The 19,822-nt window shown below is 41.7% G+C and overlaps 1 long non-coding RNA gene across 4 annotated transcripts; it reads left to right on the top strand.

Moving 5' to 3' along the window:
- The first annotated feature begins 5,566 nt into the window (after positions 1-5,566).
- LOC109861845 lies at positions 5,567-7,353 on the top strand. 4 transcript variants are annotated; one of them, XR_002251034.1, is made up of 4 exons: positions 5,567-5,606; positions 5,854-6,390; positions 6,767-6,979; positions 7,243-7,353. It is a non-coding gene; the product is annotated as an uncharacterized LOC109861845 (long non-coding RNA). The 4 variants fall into 4 exon arrangements; XR_002251032.1 differs by having other exon boundaries at positions 6,631-6,979; XR_002251035.1 differs by having other exon boundaries at positions 6,631-6,979; positions 7,189-7,296.
- Positions 7,354-19,822: the final 12,469 nt, after the last annotated feature.

Genomic DNA, 19,822 nt, shown 5'->3' with positions numbered 1-19,822 from the left:
GTGTCGAATCGTACGGTGTCGAATAATCTGGTGTCGAATCGTACGGTGTCGAATAATTTGGTGTCGAATAAATCTGTGTCAAATCGAGCGGTGTCGAATCGTACTGTGGTCAATAGAGTATCACCCGATCAGAACCAGGCGGCAACTCGTAAGTTGCAAAATTAGTATTGAGAAACTAAAAGAGATAAAACAAAAACGGTTTGCACCATCGTCTTCAGCGTAAAAAGCTGCGAAATACCAGAGTGTTTCGAAACGTCTAACCATTGTTGTTAACAAACGATTGTTTAAATACTTAAACTTATCAACTTTTTATTATGTGGTATTTTGCAATCTAATGAATAGAATGAAGGATCAAAAAACCGTTTTTCGATAACTCTTGGTTCGCGAGATATTTAAATTGTTTATTGTCACTTATCGCCATAATTTACAAACCAGTGGATGAAGGGCCTCTGTAAAATTAGTTTTGCTCTAGCTGTCTTAGTTCTCGAGATATCCTAAATTTACAATATCGACTGTGTCATTGAACACAGCGTGTGTTAATAAACACAATGTTTATGTTCGTCAAAATTTATCTTGACAAATTCCGGGAATTTTCGGAAACTTTTCAACTTCCCGGTGGTGGTTACTGCTGTTAGTATGGTTGTTTATGTTATGAATTAATTATTATTACTCCATGTCTTTAGTAATTATTTCTACATTATTATAATAGTTTCTATAATTTACGGTTGTATAATTCTGCCATAATAATTACATTCTGCTTTGTTATTTTAACCGCATATATATCTATCGTTCTGTATAATAGTTAAACAATTAGCATTATTAGCGTTTTGTAAATTAGTTCAGTAGTCTTAAATGTACAATTAACCTTTTAATTAATATTTAGGTAATTTAGGCAAAACGTAAAATATTCTCTAATATTCGTGCGCGAAGTGTTCCCACGGCGAAGTTCGCTTGTGAGGGGCCAGGGTCACTGGCTTGGCCGGGCAAACGGCCCGAAGTAGAGATAAGGCACGCGCCGACATAAGGGACGCTTGGGACCGCGGATCGTTGACCAGAAGCCGGTGACCGCTGGACCCGTGGGACCGTGCAGCGTCAACGTATTTGGGACGCTATATAAACGGCCGGAGCGACCGGTCCGTACACTCAGTCTGTCTCTGAGATTTATCCTGTTCAGTTCGCTTCGCGAAAACGTCAGTTCGGAATAATTTTTTTCACTCGGGACTTAGAATATTTCAATTTTTTCGTGTCAGAACTTCGAATATTTTACTTTTTTCCAGTCGGTACTTAAAATATTTTAATTTTTTTCGTGTCGGGACTTAGAATATTTTGATTACTCCAAGTTAGAACTTAGAATATTTTAATTTTTTTCGTGTCGGTACTTAGAATATTTTAATTTTTTTTTCTGTTTGGACTTAGAATATTTTAATTTTTTTTTTGGGACTTAAAATATTTTAGACCTAGAATAGGTTTTCTCTTTTTTTTTTGCGTCTACACTTAGAATAACTTTGCGTGCGCAGATCAAATCTGACTTCGAGTTTTTTTTAATGGTAAGAGTACATATCAATAATAATAATAATAATTCTCCTTTTGTACCTCGCACACGAATGTAACATTTAATCGGTTTACATTGTTCTAGTTACTGTTGGTTACTCCTGCTCACCCTGCGTCGTTTCCTGTTATTCCGTTGACGAGGAAGGTGCATCACGAGTGCACACTCGTCATTTCATGTCATTCTGAAGTACGAGGTAGGTGCATCACGAGTGCACACTCGTCATTTCCTGTCATTCTCAAGTACGAGGAAGGTGCATCACGAGTGCACACTCGTCATTTCCTGTCGTTTTTAAGTACGAGGAAGGTGCACACAAGTGCACACTCGTCACTTTCTGATCTTGGGTACTACAGTGAGAACGGTGCACTAAAGATTGCACGCTTATTTGTCGTATCTATTCCTAGGCTTCCCGTCAGCTAGAGGCCCCGGCTCCGCGACGGAGGCGGCGGACCCGACGTGGGGGCAGGGAGCACCAACTGAGGGCCCTTCAAAGAACCTACGCGCGCACCAGGTCTTTCGACTCTGCAGTGTTTGACACTACCCGCGTGACTGGTACGGAAGGACACGCCGCAAATTTTCACACGACAAGTACAGTGGAACGCGCCGTTAACCGGGTCCCGCGAATTATTGGTAACGAGAGGTTTACGGTGCGGATTACGGTCACTCGACCCACGTGGAGGTTGATCACGATTTCCCGCGGTAGGACTGTTTACCCGGCTACGGTCCCCCCGACAGATCCACAATTCCGGGTGTACATGGAAAAGCGACGCAAGGTGTTGTACCCCACTCGGAGATTTACTCACGAGCATCGGTCTAACCCGGCGCCGTCAACAAAGGTCCCGTGCAGAAAACAGTAATCAGCGACACATATGCAACACCCATAAGCCCACCTATGTGCATCGGACGATCGCCACCCCCCGGTGAACCGGGCGAGTATATCGAGTTGACGGATGCGTTTGATTTTTGCCATAAGTATAACCTTGGCCGATGCCGGCTGGTGGTACTGGCTTATCTTAACCTGTTAGACAACAAGATCTACTGTACGTGGTGTACCCACGAGACGGACGACGTCCTGATACCCAAGGCCGTGATAAGCCACAGTATCTCGATCGGAACCCAGCCCACGGATGTGTTGTGCGCCAGGTGCTCGCGAAATTGAACGATATATCGACCGGTAGAAGAGTGCGAGAAGTGCCACTTTGCCTACATTGATTTTATCGCGGAACACACCGACGATTTTTATACGCTCCAGGACCCCACAGTGTATTTACTTGACGGCCTTTTGATTTAATCCGGAACAGAAGACCCTATTCCACCTCCCGGTCATATCTTTATCCTCCGCCCCGGTAAAGCCCCAGAATTGACCAAAAAGGAAGAACGTACGTCCGGCAGGTGTAAACGGCCGCAAGACCGTGACCCGGCCTCAGACGTAACATGTGAAAAAAAAACGTAACAAAGGACGCTGTCAGACGTGGTCTCCAAAGAAAATGAACACCGTAGGGTCGTTGAAATTGCGCGTTCTGACGAAGTTTACTCTATCTATGACATAGGCGTGTTGCTCTATACACTCTACGTACTCTATTAACGATTTATAGGTCACAAGGCTTTTGTGACACAACTGGCAACGAACGTCCGCTCGACTTTGCCCGATTTCGACTCCGTGGCTTTCTAAGACTCGGCAGATATAACGCGGAAAATTTGAGTCGTTGCACCGCTCACAGAGTGTGTACGAAGGCGCGTCTAGATCTGCGGGTGGATCTAAGCGGAAAACTCGCGCTATTTGGCAACGCGTGGACCAGAAAGTTCTCATTGAATTTACTAAAGGAATGTAACCATGGTGAGAATAAGGGAATATCATGAACGCGTGCTATTACTTCGAATCGCTGATGAGAAGCTGCTGCATGCAAATATCGCAGTTATACGCGGGCAGAATTCGCAGTATATTTGCCTGACACCGGCAGCACTAAATGAATCCGGCTCTTACTTCCGCGTTTATTACAGGCACGTGATAGTTAACTCGTCTCGCGGTTTCGTCGGCGGAATATTACCGGCGCACAATGTACAGTAAATATCGTCGGTCCACGAGCGTATCACGGCGCAAACTCGTTTGCACAGAAGTTGAAAGGGGTTTATTAGATTTCTTCCCCGGAAATAAGTAATATGCTTAGATCTGGAAGTTCGTAAAAGTAGTCGGTGTGTTCTGCTATAAAGAAAAGGTAATGTTTATGACATTCCTAGCAGTTGCGTACACTTGGAAAAATTGTGGTTATGCTTGCGTTGCAACTATCACAACAAATTATATCAGAACGGTTCCCAATGAGTACTCCGTGAGTTCAAAAAATGTACAGTAAGATCCAATATCTATCTCGTACATGCAATATGCACAATAGACTCTGCTATCCCCGTACCGATACCGCTGGTATCCTGATACCTTCCGACATCGACCTAAACTATATTACTGCCAGTGATCGAAATTCTCGGGTAGGTAAATGACTGAGCCACTTAACAAAAATTCTCGTACGCAAATACACATTTATTTTAGTGTAAAGTAATTACAGGAAGAGCAGGTAACAGTTTACACATGAATTTTTTTTTATCTACGCGGTATCGCGGGTCATTTTCTGGCAACGTCACCGTGTAATACCAATGAGTGGTATTTACGGAAACTAACTTTTTTTACTTCCGGATTTCGAAAGTGAAATCAACTCTTTCGTTACTGATGATTACGGGATACCCGACGTCGGCATTAAGCGGTGTTACGTCTTGGTCGGTCGCGGCTAAGAAAAAAAAAATGTTGCAGAACTTAGTACTCGGACCTTTGACTCGCGGAACTACCGTTATTTTAAGTACAAGACCTGGGATAGCCTGCGGCAAGGCACTCGTTGCAAGGAGCTGGAGAGATTTCTAAGAAAAGTACACTTATACTCGGTCTCCTGACTATACGACGACGGTTGAGTCGTGTAACTCGTAGAAACATACAGAAGAAAGAAAGAAAAAGAAGTAAGAAAAGAAAAGAAGAATCGATGAAGTAAGAAAATTGCTTGAAACACTCTGAACAATCTAGCACGGCACGATGGCGGGTGAGATTCCGGTAACAAATCTGACAGCGTCTGACCGCTCGCCGACGTCCTATTTTAAAACCGTGGTTACCGAGAACTTTTTGGATATGTGTTGGAAAACGTGTATCGTTACACTGCTCGCACAGAATGTATGACGGTTCGCACAAATTTGCCGAAGGTTTCAAGTAAAATACTAAAGCTTGTCTACAAAGGGTAATCGTAAATCGGCGCATGAAGTCGAGAGATGGAAGCGATAGTTGTCGGCTGCGATACAAATGTGGTTCGCACATAGAAGTCTCGAAAAGTCAATCGGTGTTTGTTTCACAGAGCTGTTGTGTACCGCACAAATCGCAATCTTCCGCGGGCCTTAATTGAGCGGCGTTTGCGCAACACCGACCGCACACACTAAAACCGACTTGAATTATGTTATTCGTAATTAGGAGATGGTAATCTATTATGTCGCGCGGTTCGTTCTCGGGAATATTTCTCGCAGAAACCGGGCAATAAACTTCGTCGGTCCACGTTCTACCCCGATAGCAAAACGTGCAATCGCACGCGAAGGCACACCGTGCAGTCACGGCGTGCGTTCACAGTGGCATCTCTGTGCAATCACTGCATGGAAAACGCCATCATAACCGCACAGAGAGCGCACGTGGTGAATCACAGCGCCGTGCTCGCACTGCGATAAAAATGCACCGTAATCGCACTGCAATGAAAATGCGTCGGAACCGCCGTGGCATGTGTTGTGAACGGCCGCGTTCAACACAACAATTAGTGAGTTGTCTTGTCACCACTTGACGTTAATTTGTTTTGTTTTATAAGTATAAGAGCCAATTACGTTCGATTACTACAAAGCAGCTTCTTCTAGTAAACAAAGGTATTGTACCGAAAGTGGGAAAAGTGACCAATAATAAAATAAGTGAAAAATATCATTATTAACTGTGTTTTACAGGTGGTATGTTTTGGCAAGGTTATTCTCATTGTGGCAGTTGACTCAGGTAAAAGACATACAAAATATCACCAATAAATTTAAGTTTAAAGTGTATAAAAAATAGTTATTGTTAAAAAAAATGTGTATTTTATAAAAATTTTCTATTTTTCAAACTAGATGATTTTCTACATTTTTTAAATGTCGATCAGGCGACTTCCGACAATGTGGTAAATATTATTTTTATTTTTCATATTTAATAAAAATTGATTGTATCAAAGTCTCTTCTTCATATGATATACTAATATTATTTACAGGTCAATCACTTCATCTATTTAGGTGGTATAAATCCCGTGGACTCTGCAGGACATTATTTTACATGTGCCTTTACTAGCGATATAGATATTTTATCTCATGTCACGTGGCTGGGTACAAACAATTTATACGCTTTAAAAGGAACTCGCTTCGCCGAAACATGTAAAGGTCACGTCTTTATTATATTATTTTGACTACATTGTTTTTATATCTGATTAATGTTAAAGATGCATTCATATTTAATTTACGTTAAAAATGTTTTTTCACAGATGCAATGGCTAGAAATCGTGATTACTGTCGACCAACTAATATCGAGTTTGCTGAAGCAATGACTTGCGCTCTTAAATGTTCAAAAGAGAGGCGACGAAAACGTCAATTAGTCGCGGATTTGAACTACCGACATCAGATCAGCAATCAGATAATCGACAACGTTGAAAAGAAAGACCGTCAAGTTCGTAGATGTCATGTGAAAAAAAGCAACCTCTGCCAGAGTTCACAGAATATCGCCAGAGGCAGTTGCTACCTTTCAAAGCACTGATGTAAGTTTAAGCATTTGTAAACTACATTAATTGTCATTTTGTCAACATATAAAAAAGTAAAAAAATCCGAAAAGTTTATATTGCTGCAATAATACAAAAAACATCAAGTTTGTCTTATCACTCATCAAGTTTCAAAAACAAAAAACAACACTTGTTTATCTGGCGTAATGCCAGACGTTCATTGTGTTGCCTATTATAATAAAATTACATGGAATTATAATTTACACTTTTTTTATTCAGGCTTCAGAAGATATTGAAGAAAATTCAGAGGTCGACAAGCAGGACAAGAACAAGCATTCGGATTATGATTTTATGTTGCCTATTATCTATTACAATAAAATTACATGGAATTATAATTTACACTTTTTTAATTTAGGTTTCGAAACATATTGAAGAAAATTCAGAGGTCGACGAGCAGGACAAGCATTTGGACTATGATCTCGAACCGTACGAGGAGTCAGTGATTGAGGAAAACCACTTAGAAGAAGAGATTTTTAAGAGAGAAGAAACAAATTATGAGGAAGAAGACATTAATTATATTTTAACGCAGTCCGATCTCGAAAGAATCGACACATTGTCGACATACAAGGTATTATAACATATTTCATTATAATTCCTCAGTGTAGCAACAGATTGTTTAATATTGTTTGTTATGTTTCACTAAACATAGCAAAACCATGAATCTGTCTAGGGAATTAACTATTCATTCTTATAAATATTCCTTTTTCTGTCTTTTATATATCCTTATATATAATTCTTAGATAAGAATATATTTAATTATGATTGTTTTCATTACAGAAACAAAGAAAGAATTAAAATCGGTAACGACTATTATTTTTTTCTTTGTATCAGGGAATCGTTTGCAGGGATGTCGGAATATAATTAATGATTTTATTTTTATATGAAATTTATATATTTTTTGCTTCTATTTTATTTAAGATATTTTAACTTACATATTTTAACTGCGATATATTTTATGACGTTTAGAGTGTTTTCACTGTATGAACACTGATAAGCAATATTATGTCAACTCACATCAGTGTAAGTACAGATACGAAGATTTTTGAAGATTTGACCAAGTTTATAAAATTTATCAAATTAAAATATTTCATTAATTGTGGTACAATTTAAGTCTTAGAGTACTATTAAAAAAACATTTTTTGATTGAGAGATATTACATAAAGAGACATACTACATAAATATTTTAAATAGTTTATTTTTTGTTGAACTATATTGTTTATTAGCATCCACATTATATATTATTTCTTATGCTATATATATTGTTATTCTTGACAATAATTTAGAATTATTATATACATTTTTTAATATATTACAATTATATTGTAAACAATATAATGTATTTTATGTATTATAATTTTATGTACTGTTAATAAGCATGTATTTCATTAATAATAAATAAATTATTATATTGCACAATATAATTAAAAAAATAGTCTGTAATATTTGTGACTTGTTTTTTTTTGCTGAATTGGGCGCACTAGTTCTTAGAGTTTATTTTTTCCTTCCAATATAGAATAAAACAAATAAACTCTGAACTAGTGCGACTAATTCAGCGAGAAAATTACCAAGTCAAATTAAAAGTATACCTAACCTAACCTAACCTAACCTCACAATTCCTGCATATTCCAAAAGCCACACATAACGCCACTTTGATCGCACAGTGATGCTACAGTGAAAGCACTATGATAACACTGTGAAAGCACTGTGACCGCACGCAGTGCGATGGCACGACGTGCTGTCACGGTGACGACATAGCGCGGACGTACCTGGACATACTCGTGCTGTCACGCGTGCGCCACAGCGTGCGGTCGCAGTAACGTCACGGTGCCATCACATGGCTATCGGAGTACTTATAAAATAGACGCGCTTGCACCAGAGAAAATCGGATTCATAAGGTGGTTCTATTAAACGCGACTGTCCTCATAAATATAAACTGTGGAATCTGTTAACGTATAAAAATCGTCAGAGTGCACGCCGATGAAATTACAATACGCCTCGTGGCACGAGGTACACTTGCTAACGCGTTTAATAGTAGTAAGATTACTCTGGCATTTAGTGCACAACACGGCAGTTGATTTAGTCCCGCTAGCAATGCCGTGACTAAAAATAGGCTGGCAAAATTGGTAAACTCCCGGTTGGAAGGCACACTGTCTACAATAAATATCTTCACTCAAATTATATCTATATGCCAAAACTACTATACGGCCACGATCTAAGTTGTACTTCTGCCAGTGGTCGAAAGCGGGATAAAAGTTCAATAAATTCACCGAGTTCTCTGGGAGGTAGCGGTTGTCCGATACACATTGATTTATTCGAGTGTTATTACAGATGGTGCAAGAAGAAACGTACATATTAACTTCTCTTGATATACATGAAATCGCGGATCATTAACAGGTAACGTGGTCGTGTAATACCAATGTAATGTGTTAACGCAAATCGGTTTCTTATATTCCCGAACTTGCACTTTGTGTTTCAGCACTTCGTTAGAAAGAATCACCGAGTGTCCGACGTTGTTCGCGCAAGGCGGTTGGTTTACGGTGCTTTCTACCTACGCTATAAGACGACGCCACCGATGAGCTCGCCACCCGGATCTAATACCGGGCTTGGTTCTCTTTGGCATGTACAATTACCCAGCAAATTAATTATTAACAATTCATGCCTCGATTTTGTTAACGCGCACTGATTTATATTATATCTGAAAGAGAATAGTGGATTATAATACCTTGAGTGGAATGCGCAGGTCAGCGCGTTCCTTCTCTCGGTCGCAACCAAAGCACTTAAACCGACCGTCTAAACGGTCGGCGCCAGTCTGTCGGGGGGCACGGCATCTTCTAAGATGGCGGTACCCACGCCAAGGAGACGCGGCGATGTTGTGAACAAAGGAAAAAACGGAAAACGCTCCAAAATGCGCAGGTTAGCGCGTTTTTGATGCACTGGGATGTCAAAGATTTGCTGTTCGAGCGCTTCCTCTCAAGATTTAGGAACTTAACTTAAGCAATAAGAGTACAGGAATGTATGCAATACACAAGTTAATTGAGGTATACTGAAACAGAGTAAAGACACCTCGACTAAAATACTTAAGCACCAATATAGTATATTCTTAATGAAGCAGATATTACTATTATGAGTACAATTATTAACAATTTGAGTGCAAATAACAGATTACTCGAATTGGCGATATTTGGCATGCTTTTAACAAAACGATTGATTATGCTTACAATATTCAATAAAGATTTGAGTTCGTATGATATATGGATATATTACTCGAATATAAAACGAGTTGTAGTGGATTAATATTTAAATAGCAATAAAGATACCATTAATAAAATAACTTACAATACAGCTTCTTCTAGATTTTAATGTGGTACGAATGTATGTTGAATGGACCCGCTCGTTGTGATAGAACTTAGGAAGTAGACCCGTCGCGTGTCGAAATGTAGAAAGCAATGACCACTTAGTCGGAGGTAGAAGAAGTTCGATTAGCTGATCTGAGGTCCAGGAGAGCACTGCGCTCGGCTTGGCTCTGAGTGAAGGAAGGGGCCAGTACGCTCAGAAAGGCAGTGGAGAGGAGCGGCCGGCGCAGTAGAAAGGACGCTTAGGCGCGGTTTGGGGCTTAAGCCGTGTTCACGTAAGTACGGCCGAAAAGATCTAAGGGAAAGTTGTCCGGAAAAGTAGGTTCTTATTGGTTGGAGCGGATCCAACGGAAATCTTAGTGTTAGGGCGCGTTTTAAGCGCACATGATGGTTTATGGTTGTTTTGTACGCTATATTACTAGGTATACAAATACTTAGGATATATATATATATGCACTTATATATGTATATACGTGTGTATATATATGACTTACGCTAGTTACGTGTATCAAAGATGGTGCATGGTATATAAGATTATGTGTAATGGACATAGTTTAGAAAAGTAAAAGAAAAAAAACTATGTCCAAAAGATGTGGGGATGTAACAGCGGCTGATGCGAGGTGCTCTCTAGCCACTCAATCACTCGACGCCACCTTTGTTTCTGCCAACTTGCACAATTTCCGCGCTTGTTCTTCAGCATCTACGATTTAACACTGATTTAGGGACGCGCTTCGTCGCGATTATTAGTATGCACTAGTAATTATTATTGTTCCTGGAAAAAAGATGGTTCGTACAATACTTTGAGTGAATGCGCCGTTCGGGCGCGTTCTTGCTTTTCGTAGACAAGGACGACACTAACCGCGAAGCATTCCAATATGGCGGCAACTACGCTTAGACAGAAACAGAAAGAAACGCGGCGTCTTCCAACATGGCGGAACCCACCCTTCGACCTCGTAGTGACGCCGTAAGAATTTGTGGCTTGAAAGGATCTTCAAGATGCGCCGTTCGGGCGCTTCTTTTGGCATGGGTCATGAGATGCGCTATTGGTAAAACTGCAGAAAAGGGGAGCAGTTTCCGATGACTTTGACCTTAGGATATATTGTCAATGTCGTGGCCCCGAGTAAGGTTCCGCAGGTTTTATCCGGCGGTCAGTGTTTAGAAAAAAGTTATGAACAAAAAAAGTTTCATAAAAAAATTTGTTTTCCCGACATCATGTACATTTTTTTATGTTGTAAAAGTGTTGGCAGGGGGGCTGCCCCCCCCCCGCAGGTGGGAGGCTTTGCCCCTCCTCCCTGCTCCCCCCTCGTGAAAATAATAGGTATATACGTGTATCGCAACAAAGAAATCAAAACAAATTATATAGCGACGTAATCGCAGTTTCATTGCATCCACGCATGCATTTTTCACGCAAAACGAGGTTCAACCCAAACCTATGTGTCTAGTTTTTGGATAGTGGAGCCCCCCCGCAGGGGGGGCGGATCACACTTCTTCCACGCATACATTTTCCATGCTTAGCAAAATTCTACATAAAAAAAACTACCAAAATATTCAAATAACGCATACATTTAATTAATACTTGAACTATTTACGTACGTAGGTATGTAATGCTCCGATAGGAACAACATGTTTACTCTTTCAATGTACATGATGTCAAAAAATAAGGAATAATTTGTAAAACATTTTTTTATAATAACTTGTAAACAAACAATAACCGCCGGATAAAACCTGCAGAATCTTACTCGGGGCCACGACCTTGACAATATATCCTAAGCTCAAGGTCATCGNAAGCTGCTCCCCTTTTCTGCAGTTTTACCGCGCTATTTACTGAGCGCGTCTACGCAAGGAATTATGAATGTAGTCTCTTACACAATACATAAATGACTTAATATTTGGTATTTCAAATTGAGTTTAATAAATAAGTATATATACTGAATATTTACAATACAAGCAATGCTCTTAACTTTACTCAAGTGCGAACAATGGATTAAATACTTGAGTCTTATTTCAACATGCAATATTGAAATTATCCTTGGTTTGATGTTTAAAGTTAATAAAGAATGAATAAGAATAAAGTAATAATATAATGTACTATTACTAGCGACTTACAATTACTCGTAGCTTACTTCTAACGCTGGATTCTTACGAAGTAAAGGAAAAGACTCGTGAATGCAGGATGGACTTGACGGCTTCGGTCAAGATGCGAGAACTTGAGAGAGACTGGAACTTGACTGATCTGGATTACGGCTCGGACTACTCTAGACTGCTCTCGACTTCGGAATGAAAAGGAAGTGCCATCTTGCTAGAAGAGTCAGTGGAAGAGGCTGTTTGCCCGCAAGTGGGATCCGAAGACGGTGTGGTCCGGGTAGAGATAAGGCTTATGCCTGGTTTGAAAGTTAGGCCGCGTTTATGCGGGTGCGGCGAAATGGATCTAAAGGATAGTTGTCCGAAAAGAACGTTGTGATTGGTTAGTTTGGATCTAACGGAATTACATGTATATACGGTTTTGCTGACTTAACCTACACTATGTTATGCACATATGGTGTGCCGCAACGTATAAAATATGGAATATATATATGTATATATATGTGCATGCATTATCCTAGTGACAATTATAAGTCAAAAGTATGGCGCGGACGTAACAGTAATAAAACGTGTAGTAGCAAGCAAGCCGCGGGAGCTTAAATTGTAATGACGAAAGAACAAGCGCGAGCAGAAATCGCGGTGTTACAGGAAGCAATTGAGAAACAGATAGTCCGTATGGAAGAGGAATCGCGAGCATTACGTCAAAAGAAAAATGAAATAGAATCGTGCGAAAGAAACCTTGTAAGTAGAGAAGAAGATTTAGAAAGAACAAAAGAGTTACTACTGTCGGAACAAAACAAGACCGCGTTCGACAAACCAGAAATAATACAAGTTTACCCAAGAGATCCGCGAAATAACGCTTAAGAGGATAGCGCCTACTTGAGACCGCGACATTTGGACGACCATGTTTCGTTACATGGCCAGCAGCCACAGTTTTATCCCTGTTCAGCTTCTCCAGAGCAAGCATTCCAGCTGCCTCGTATATCATACCGCGAACAGATAAACGAACAAATGACGGTAGGACAGATAAACGCGTGAATCATATCAACCGTCCGCTTGCCCATTTTACGCCACAGCGACCGTCGAACGACTATCGTCACTCGACACTCGGATTTGTAACAGACAACCGTCGCTATCCGTTGCCATCGCGCCGCGTAGACAATTATTGCTAATAGACTCACTATCGCCCTTTGAACGATTATCAGAAACTCCGGGAAGAAAATCAAGCGTATAACAGACATTGAAACCCGACCCGAGATAACGCGCAGAAACGATATCTGGCCCTCACCCCTACGTGACACTTGAGATCAACGAAACAAGAGACCGTCGGAACGCCGGAAAGACAGATCAGATAAATGATGCCGCTATTGCCGTAACTCGGAACACGAGATTGACGAGTGCCGAAAAAGGCAATACAATAATTCTCGCAAAACTCAGGGAAACAAGCTCAGCCCCTCAAAACGTCCGGAGCAGAATCGGACGGGTCCTTCACAAAACACGCGTCCAGTCAATATAATAGACTTCCAGGCAGCCGAACAGTCGAAATCCACATCCTAAATCCGACGTCGTTTAGTCACGCTCCAACCGTATCAGTGTCAGCCATAGGTCTCCTACAAGAAACGCACTTTATGGTCGACACAGGTGCGTCCCCGAATCTCTTAAAGAAAATAAGTATTGCCCCCGAAACTCCTATATCTTCAAACGATACAATTAGCCTTAGTAGCATAACAAGCGAAAGGATTCAAACTTTTGGGTCAGTAGTCGTAAATTTTCTGGGTCATCCGGTATGTCTGCACGTGGTATCCAATAATTTCCCCATTATCCAAAAAGGGATCTTAAGATCCAATTTTCTGCAAGGAGCATCATAAATAGACTTTGGCCAGCAGGCGATACAATGGCAGGGAATGACCATCCTTTTTTCCACGCGCGAAACAGTCGTAATTCCTGCAAGAACGCGGTCCACCTTTTATGTAAAGATCAAAAATCCCGAAGTGTCGGTAAGGTATATACCACGGCTAAACGTTTGCAACGACGTATACGTGGGCGAGGCAGTAGCCACAAATTGTAACGAGAAAGCGTACGTGCAGGTAGTGAATGCAAGCGACGTCGATCGCGAGTTAGTCGTTCCTACCTTAGAACTGCAAAAGCTCGATCAAGTGTCAAACGCTCCATTGCTCGACGACTTAGGCCGTCATCTCTGTCTCTCGAAACCGAATTTCTCAAATCTCAGCGATGACTTAGGTCGCCGCGACTTCACGAATTTTAATTCTAGTTCTAACAGCGACTTAGGTTGCCGAAATCCAGTCTCAAGTTCTAAATCCACGGCAGACTTAAGTCGCCGAAATTCAAGTCTAACTCTTATTCCCACGGTGGACTTAGGTCACCGAGAACAAGGAAAAACTGAAATCGAAAATTCCTCAGAAATCGTACAATCCGAGTTAGAATCGACACAGGAAATGCCGGTGTACGCCGTAACGGGTAACAAGTCAAAAATAAATAACAAAAGAGTTTGAGTCATTCGCGAACTCCTTTGTCACGATCATATAAATAACGAAAAGTCCGAACACGTCGCTAATATAATCAATAAGTACAGCGACGTATTCCGACTTCTGGATAACAAACTAGGTGTTATACAAGCGTTTTCTTTAATAAGATAGTTACTACCGACAATAATTCTATACACACTCAACAGTACCGCTTTCCGCCAATTCACAAAGAAGAAATCGACAAACAAGTGAGAGATTTGCTAGACAACGACGTGATTCGTCATTCTGACTTACCGTATAACTCTCCTTTGTAAATTGTGCCCAAAAAACCAGACTCCAAAAATAATAAACGCTGGAGGATGGTAATCGATTTTTGCATTCTTAATAAAAAGACTGTAGGCGATGCGTACCCTCTACCAAATATCACAGAAATTCTTGACTAGCTGGATAGCGCAAAGTATTTTAGTGTATTCAATCTTGCATCCGGATTCCATCAAATACCGATGCACGAGTCAGACGCGCAGAAAACGGCTTTTTCTACACCTCATAGAAACTACGAATTTAACGCATGCCGTTTAGGTTAAAAAACGCTTCTGCCATGTTCCAACGACTCATGGATCAGGTATTAACCGGTCTGCAAGGCACAGAATTATTCGTATATCTCGACTACATAGTCCTGTACGCGAGCTTGTTACGCGAACATAAAACTAAGTTTGACAAACTTGCCAAGCGTTTGCGCAAGGCCAACCTGGGACTCCAACCCGACAAATGCGAATTTCTTAGAAAAAAGTAAACTATCTCGGCAACGTGATTAGCGAAAACGGCGTCAAGCGCAATCCTAGAAAGGTGCAAGCTGTAAAAAAGTTTCCGCGACCGCGCAATGCGAAGAATATAAAACAATTCCTAGGATAAACAGGCTACTATCGGCGTTTTATCTTGAATTTCTCGAAAATCGCAAAGCCTCTCACAAATTTTTTAAAGAAAGACAAAAAATTTGTCTGGTCGAAAATGCAGGAAAAACCTTCTGTTTACTTAAGAGACTTACTGTGTCATGAACCGTTGCTACAGTACCCCGATTTTACGCGACCATTTACATTAACAACCGCCGCGTTCAGATACGCAATAGGAGGTTGTTACGTCCCGGTCGGTCGCGGCTAAAAAAAAATTAAAAGAAATTTAGTTCTAGGACCATTGACTGGGAATTACCGCTGTTTTCGGTAAAAACCCGGGATCGCCCGCGGCAAGGGGGTCGTTCACGAAAACGTGGAGAGAGAGATACGACTGGGACCGGTGTTAGACGCAGTCTCCGGAGAAAATAAACACTGTGAAGTCGTCGAGGTTACGCACGCCTTCGTAATTAACCCTATCTATAACGTAGGTGTGTTGTCCTATGCACTCTACGCACTCTATCATCGATTTATAAGTCACAAGACTCACGTGGCACAACTGGCAGCGGATATCAGCCCGTCTCCGTCCTACTTCGATTCCGTGGCTTCCGAGGACTTGGCGAATATGTCGCGCAAAATTTGTATCGTTGCACCTTTCACAGAGTGTATACAAGGGCGCGTTTAGATGTGCGGGTGGATCTAGACAAAAGACTCGCGCTGTTCGGCAACGCGTGGACAGGAAAATTCTCATTGAGTTTACCGGAGGAATATAACCGTAATGTGAATAAGGATATATCATGAAACGTGCTCTTATTCCGAATTGCTATCGAGAGGCTGTTGCGCGCAAATGTCGCAATTATACGCGGGCAGGATGCGTACTATGTTCGTTCGACACTGACTGCACCGAATAAATCCGATTCTCACCTCCGCGCGTATTACAGGGACGCGATAATTGACTTCTTCTCGCGGTTCTCCCGACGGAATACTATCGGCGCACGACGTACAATAACTATCGTCGGTCCACGATCGTATCCCGGTGCGAACTCGTTTGCACAAAATTTGGAAAAGGTTCATCAGATTTCTTCCCCGGAGATGAGCAATATGCTCGAATTTGAGAGTTCGTAGAAATCGTCGGTGTGTTCCGCTAAAAACAATAGGTAACACTTATAACATTCCTTGCTGTCGCGTACACTCGGTAATATTGTGGTTATACTCGTATTACACCGAGCGCACCGGATGATGTCAGGACGGTTTCCGATGAGCACTCCGTGTGCTTCAAAAACAGTGCAATAACGCCCGATGTCTATTTCGTACATACAATATGAACAATAAACTCTATTATTTCCGTAACGTTGATATCCCGATACCTTGCGACAAGGACCTAAATTATATTTCTGCCAGTGGTCGAAATTCGCGGTCAGGTAAATGATTGAATCATGTAACGGAGGTTGTCGTACTCGAATACACATTTATTTTAATCCAAGGTGATTACAGGAGGAGCGGGTAACACCTTACAAATGAGTTTTTCTTGGTATACGCGATATCGCGGGTCGGTCTCCGGCAATGTCACTTTGTAATACCAGTGGGTGGTATTCACGGTGATTAACTTTTCCCACTTCCGAATTTTGATATTTAGATCTACTCTTTCGTTATTAACTATCACGTCGTATCCGACGTCGGCACTAAGCGGCTGATGCAACATGCTTTTTACCCACTCGATCACTCGACGCCACCTTTGTTTCTGCCAGCCCGTACGGTTACCGCGTTTGTTCTTCGGCATCTACGGTTTAACTCCGCCTTCAGATCCCACTCTCGGGCAAACAGCCCCTTCCACTGCCTCTCCTAGCGAGCTGGTCCTTCTCTTTCATTCCGGAGTTGAGTTCAGTCCAGAGTAGTCCGAGCCGTGATCCAGTACAGTCGACTTCCAACTCTCTCTCAAGTCTCGCATCTCGACTGAAGCCGTCGAGTCCATCCCGCATTCACGGGTCCTTTTCTCTACATCCTAAGAAATCCAGCGTTAAGAGTAAACTACAAGTAAACGTAAGTCGCTACTAATATTACNTTTATATTATCACCTTATTCTCAAGTATTCTTTATTAAATTCGAGTAATAATTAAGGATAAATTGTAACGTTTGCATGCTGTATTAAAACTCAAGTATTCAGTCTATTGTTCGCACTTGAGTAGAGTCAAAAGCATTGATTGTATCATATAATAATCAGAATATATATATATATATTCATTATTGTACTCAACTGAGATATTGATTATTGAGTCATTTGTGTGCTGTGCAAAAGCTTATACTTTTAATTCCTTGCGTAGACGCGCTCGTTAAACAGCGCATCTCGTAACCTGTGCCGAAAGAAGCGCCCGAACGGCGAATCTTGAGGATCCTTTCAACTACCAATTCTTACGGCGTCACCACGCGGTCGAAGCGTNNGTTCCGCCATATTGGAGAACGCCGCGTCTCTCTCTGTCTCTGTCTAAGCGTGGGTTCCGCCATATTGGAAGGGCCCGCGTCTAGTTCTGTCCTTGTCTACCAAGAGCAAGAACGCGCCCGAACGGCGCATTCACTCAAGGTACGATACTAATTATTTTATTCCAGGAATAATAATAAGTGAGTGCTTAATCATAATCGCGACGAGCGCGTTTCTAAATTAGTGTTAAACCTTAGATGCCGAAGAATAAACGCGGTAACCGTGCGGGCTAGCAGAAACAAAGGTGGCGTCGAGTGATCGAGTGGGTAGAAAGCACGTTGCATCAGCCGCCTAGTTCCGACGTCGGATATCCCGTGATAATTAATAACAAAAGGGTAGATCTAAATCTCAAAATCCGAAAATGAGAAAAGTTAATCCCCGTGAATACCCACTGGTATTACACAGTGCCATTGCCGGAAACCGACCCGCGATATCGCGTATACCAAAAAAAACTCATTTGTAAGGTGTTACCCGCTCCTCTTGTAATCACCTCGGATTAAAATAAATGTGTATTCGAGTACGACAACCTCCGTTGAATGGTTCAATCATTTACCTAACCGCGAATTTCGACCACTGGCAGAAATATAATTTAGGTCGTTGTCGCAAGGTATCGGGATATCAACGCTACAAAGATAATAGAGTCTATTGTTCACATTGTATGTACAAAATAGACATCGGGTGTTATTGCACTGTTTTTGAAGCACACGGAGTGCTCATCGGAAACCGTCCTGACATCATCCGTTGCGCTCGGTGTAACACGAGTATAACCACAATATTACCGAGTGTAAGAACTGCGACTTCGAGAAGTGCCATAACTGTTACCTGTTGTTCTTAACAGAACATACCGACGATTTCTACGAACTTTCTGATCCGAGCATATTGCTCATTTCCAAGGAAGAAATTTGATGAACCCCTTTCAAATTTTGTGCTGTTACGTCCCGGTCGGTCGCGGCTAAAACAAAATTAAAAGAACTTTAGTTCTCGGACCATTGACTGAGAATTACCGCTGTTTTGGGTAAAAACCCGGTATCGCCCGCGGCAAGGGAGTCGTTCACGAAAACGTGAAGAAAGAGTACGACGGGGACCGGTATTAGACGCGGTCTACGGAGAAAATAAACACTGTGGGGTCGTCGAGGTTACGCACGCCTTCGTAGTTAACCCTATCTATAACGTAGGTGTGTTGTCCTATGCACTCACAAGTCACAAGACTCACGTGGCACAACTGGCAACGGATATCAGCTCGTCTCCGCCCTACTTCGATTCCGTGGCTTTTGAGGACTTGGCAAATATGTCGCGGGAAATTTGTATCGTTGCACCTTTCACAGAGTGTGTACGAGGGCGCATTTAAATGTGCGGGTGGATCTAGACGAAACACTCGCGCTGTTCGGCAACGCGTGGACAGGAAAGTTCTCATCGAGTTTACCGGAGGAATATAACCGTAATGTGAATAAGGATATATCATGGATTTTGATACTATTCCGAATCGTTATCGAGAGGCTGTTGCGCGCAAATGTCGCAATTATACGCGGGCAGAATGCGTACTATGTTTGTTCGACACTGACTGCATCGAATAAATCCGATTCTCACCTCCGCGCGTATTACAGGGACGTGATAATCGATTTTGTCTCGCGGTTCTCCTGACGGAATACTATCGGCGCACGACGTACAATAAATGGTCAGTCCACAATCGTATCACGGCGCGAACTCGTTTGCACAAAATTTGAAAGGGGTTCATCAGATTTCTTCCCCGGAATTGAGCAACATGCTCGGATCTGAAAGTTCGTAGAAATCGTCGGTATGTTCCGCTAAGAACAATAGGTAACAGTTATGGCATTCCTCGCAGTCGCGTACACTCGGTAATATTGTGGTTATACTCGTATTACACCGTGCGCAACGGATGATGTCAGGACGGTTTCCGATGAGCACACCGTGTGCTTCAAAAACAGTGCAATAACGCCCAATGTTTATCTCGTAAATACAATACGAACAATAGACTCTATTATCTCCGTAACGTTGATATCCCGATACTTTGCGACAACGGCCTAAATTATATTTCTGCCAGTGGTCGAAATTCGCGGTCAGGTAAATAAATGAACCATTCAACGGAGGTTGTCGAACTCGAATACA

This window comes from Pseudomyrmex gracilis, unplaced genomic scaffold, assembly GCF_002006095.1.
Source record: "Pseudomyrmex gracilis isolate BER0280 unplaced genomic scaffold, ASM200609v1 scaffold_1079, whole genome shotgun sequence".
NCBI classification, from domain to species: Eukaryota; Metazoa; Arthropoda; class Insecta; order Hymenoptera; family Formicidae; genus Pseudomyrmex; species Pseudomyrmex gracilis.
Note: the sequence above shows the minus strand (reverse complement) of the source record. Positions and strands in the feature narration are given on the sequence as shown.